At 53.6% G+C, this 4,294-nt stretch overlaps 1 non-coding gene across 1 annotated transcript; it reads left to right on the top strand.

Moving 5' to 3' along the window:
* The first annotated feature begins 1,363 nt into the window (after positions 1 to 1,363).
* Positions 1,364 to 1,436, top strand: TRNAR-ACG. Its single transcript has one exon. It is a non-coding gene; the product is annotated as a tRNA-Arg (tRNA).
* The last annotated feature ends 2,858 nt before the right edge of the window (positions 1,437 to 4,294 follow it).

The following is a 4,294-nucleotide window of genomic DNA, read 5'->3' as shown; positions in this document are numbered from 1 at the left end:
GGAAGATTGTAGGGTCGACTCCTGTCTCACTTGCATTGCCTTTCTTTTTCAGAGCCAAGAGCTCTCTTGTGCCTGCCGCTTGCCCTTGCTTGCTGAGCAGCACCACACCCTCATGCAGCAAAACAGGCCTCTGGTGAGGGACAGACCCTTTGACTGAAACCCCATTTCAGCTGCAGCACAGGCAAGCTGGGATACGACACAACCAAAGCTGCAGAGGAATACAGGTATTGAGATTACAACCTCTCAGATGTTAAAGAAGCATACTACCGTCTGAGCTAATCCACCAGGAGCTAAAAACTCTTCTGGGGTCCTGGGCAAAAAGAAAATTGGAGGCCCCCCACCAGGTGAGCGCAGGTTCCCACCATGAATGCCAGGGGGCTGTGCCTGAGCCCAACCAGCCTCCTCGACACATCTGGGGTGAGCCAGAGGGCATGAGCACTGCTGAGAGGAAGGTGGCCCCAGCCCCAGTCTGGCTCCTCTGCCAGCTGGTTGTCACATAGCCCGAGCTGCGGTCACCCAGCACCGCTGGATTGGCCAGGGTCAGGGCCAGCATTGGCAGGGGGCTCAAGGTCCACCTCCAGACCAGCACCCACCCCTCTGCTGGGCACTCTGCTCACCCGGGCAGGGTGGCACGGGGATGTCCTGTCCTGTCCCAGCAGCAATGTCCCCGTCGCACCTCAAAATCCTGAAAGCAAAACTCATGTCACATTTGTGTCTTAAGCCACTGTGGGGTGAAACATGCAGGGGCTGTGGCTCTTGCTGAGACCACCAGCCCTGCCATGTACCCAGGAGATAGATGTAGGGGTTTCCAGGAATCTGCACCTCAACTGCTTGTAAGCAAAACTCATGACATGGCTGACACTGTGTGTGTTAAGGCGCGGCAGGAGAAAGCTGCAGGGATGGTGGCCCCTGCTGCAGCCATGACGCCTGCCAGCTGTCACAGAGATAGGTGCAGGGCTTCTGGGTTTTGGGGCCCTGCACCCCTAGCTGCTGACAGGCAAAACTTGTGACATCGATGCTGGAGCCAGGGTTGGCTTGCAGGGAGTGGGGATGGGTGTGACCACACGAGGCTTTGGACAGAGGTGAAGGTTCCCTCCACCTAGGCATAATTTCTGTTTTTGCCCCCACACCTGTGCCTTCAGATTGGCAGCCTCACAGCACTGGAGCAGTGGGCCCCATCTTGTGCCCAGCCTTGCTGCATTGCCCAAGCAGAACAGGGGCCAAAGAGCCCGCTGGCGAGCTCTACGCCCACCCACCTGCGTCCCTGTGAGCCACCACAAGGGAAAGGGGGCACAGGGATCCTGGCAGAGCATGTGAAAATGGTCTCACCCTTCTCCAGCACCTAAAACAGCAAGGTTCTTATGGGCCAGTGGCGCAATGGATAACGCGTCTGACTACGGATCAGAAGATTGTAGGTTCGACTCCTACCTGGCTTGTAGGGAAGGGTTTTTTCTGAGCTGGAGGCCATGAGCCACCACTGATATGAAAGTGGCCCCAGGCCCAGCCTTGGAGGCATGCACCCGCCTCTGGTCTTGCAAGCCTCTATGCGCAGCCTCCTTTAGACTCTGTGAGAGGTAGTGGGATCAATGCCCATTTTCTCCAGCGTTTTTGGTCTCCTTTTGTCCCCATGTTCGGTTGCCTTTTGTTGCTCTGTGCCTCCCAGGAGGCCTGTTTTGCTGCATGAGGGGTGTGCTGTAGCTCAAATAGCAAGCAAAAGCAGCAGACACAAGCAAAAGAAGCTCTGGGATCACCAGAGGGGTGTCTGGCACGTATTTGCTTCAGAAACACAGCAGATCCATTGTTATCCATTTTGCCACTGGCCCATGATTTCCCATGTCCTCCCAGATGCTGATGAAGGGTGATCCCACTTCCTGGAGCTCTATCTGGAGCCCATTGCCCCCTTTACCTCCTGGCATCTCACAGGTCACAGGCAGGTGGACATAGAGCTCACCAGCGGGCTCTGTGGCCCCTGTTGTGCTTGGGAAATGCAGCAAGTCTGGGCATAAGACAGGGCCCGCTGCTCCTGTGCTACGAGACTGCCAGTCCGAAGGGGCTGGCGTGGGGCAGAGACAGAAATTGTGCCAAGGTGGAGGGCAACTTCACATCTGCCCAAATCCTGGCTTGGTGGCCAGACTCCCCTCCGCCAGGGCCCATGTGTCTGCCTTGTCCTTCCCAAGAGCTGTCCCTGAAGAAGCCTGCACGTGGAGGCCTGCAAGATCTAAGGCCAGTGCAGCGTGGTGCCTTGCATCACTCTTAATCTCACAGCCCCATCTTCCTTTGATAGCTCAGCTGAGAGAGCACTGGGCTATCAGCTCACTTTGTTGGAAGATCCTTATTTCTCTGTCTCGAAGGAAAGTTTTTGCTGTCATGCAATCTGCAGTTGGCGGTGCTGCCCTGGCCTCCTCTGCTGCTCGCTGCTCCCCTGCGAACAATCCCAGCTCAAGCCTGCTTGGCCCTGGTATCCCCCTGGGCAGTGTGTCCTCCTGAGAACCAGGACAGTCCATCTGGAACTGTGGCCATCAGTGCCATGGACAGGGACTTTCTAATTACAGTGAAATTAAGTGAATTAGTGACACCCAGATTGGGCACAGGGCTCCCCTCTCCCAAGGCACTGTCCTTACCATTTGATTTTGGCCCCACCTTTCAAAGCAGGTGTATCCTCACTGCTCCTCACTGAGATGGAGGCAGAAGTTGAGCAGAAAGCTGTGCAAGGGTGCATCAGGTGTGAGCATGGATGGAGCCTGGCATCATGGCTTGCTTTGCTAGCAGCAACTGGGGCAAGGCAGGTTCCTCTAACATGACCTGGGGGCAGCCGAAGAGAGAAGAGTGCAAAATAGTGTGCACGAGAGGGGTGGGAGGGGAAAAGCGATAGAAGACATTCCTGTGGGTAGGAAAAAATGCTCTGAGATGATACTGCAAACACTGGGCTTTCTTTGGAGCTATCCCTTTCCTGATCCCCAGGAGTCCTGCCTGCATGCATTCAGTACCAGCTCACAACACGCCAGCATTCGAGTGTCTAATTAGGCCAGCATTAGCAAGCTGTGAACACATTACCTGAGAATGCATTGTGGTTTTTACCCCCTTTATCAGCCAATATCAATTCATCAATAGTAAAACTTGTCATGGAAGTGCAGCAATTTCAGTCCATCTCCCAGCAGAAAGTTGACAGACTTGCTTGGAAGAGGATTTTCTGGTGGAAACTTTCCTGGATTCCTGCCAGCTCACTCACCCCCGTATATCTACTGTGCCCTCCCTCTGTCTCCTACCATGCCGACTGACTTCAGACTAACACAGCTAACTACCTCTCCCTTCACCAAGTTCTCTGATTCCTGCAGCGTGAAGAGCTAGCTGGACCTACGGCTCAGGAAGCACTGGGTTTCAGAAGTGCTCAGCGTGATGGGGTTGCTGTGGCCACCTATACACAAGACACTGACAGCGCTATTGTTACTGTCCAGTCATTTAATACTTGCATACCCAAGTACTAACATCCCTGCATGGCCACCTGGTGATGCTGAGTGTGCAGTAGCTTGTTGCCACTGCGCAGTAGCGTCGCATCACAGTTCGCACCTTGCAACGCTACTACATAGTACTAATGAGCTACTGCGCAGTAAGCGTCTCATGTAGACGCAACCTGTGAAGACAGTGACCCTGGCATCAGCTGATTGAAATGGGAATAATTCTTGTAGGCTACTGTTATTCAGTGTTAGGCAAGAATTTAAACTGCCCATTTGTGTCAGCAGCTGGAAGCAGATTTTGTTTCAGAAATGAGATTTTGCTTCAGATACGTGACATTCCAGAGTTTCTGAAATGAAATATTGCTGGATGTCACTTCTCTGACAGGAGGGGGAAAGGTTGAGTTTAGGCTTCATTTCCCAATTTAGGATTTTATTTCCCCTTCTAGAAAATGCAAAAATGTATATATCCTCGAACTGAAAGAGCAAAGCCCTTCCTCGACCCCCAAGAAATTACTTCGTGGTGATAAATTGCACTGATTCAGCAAATGAGGATGAGAGCAGAATGGCAAGATGTGGGACTTGGAAGCCTTGTGTGTCCCGTCCTCACTGTCCAGGCCGAATCTGGCCCCAGCCTGTCCCACAGTGCTGGGGGACCACAGCACTGACTGCATGACCCTCACCAGTGCTGTGCCCCCTGGCTCACCCAGGACATGCCAAAGAGGACGGACTGGCCTAGTCACAACCCCGTGGCAGGCACAGAGGGAACCTGCCCGTGGCTGGTGTTGGGGTGGCTTCCAATTTTCTGTTTGCCTAGGGACTCAATTAAACTTAAGCCACCC

Source organism: Alligator sinensis, unplaced genomic scaffold (genome assembly GCF_000455745.1).
Source record: "Alligator sinensis unplaced genomic scaffold, ASM45574v1 scaffold1054_1, whole genome shotgun sequence".
NCBI lineage: Eukaryota > Metazoa > Chordata > Crocodylia > Alligatoridae > Alligator > Alligator sinensis.
Note: the sequence above shows the minus strand (reverse complement) of the source record. Positions and strands in the feature narration are given on the sequence as shown.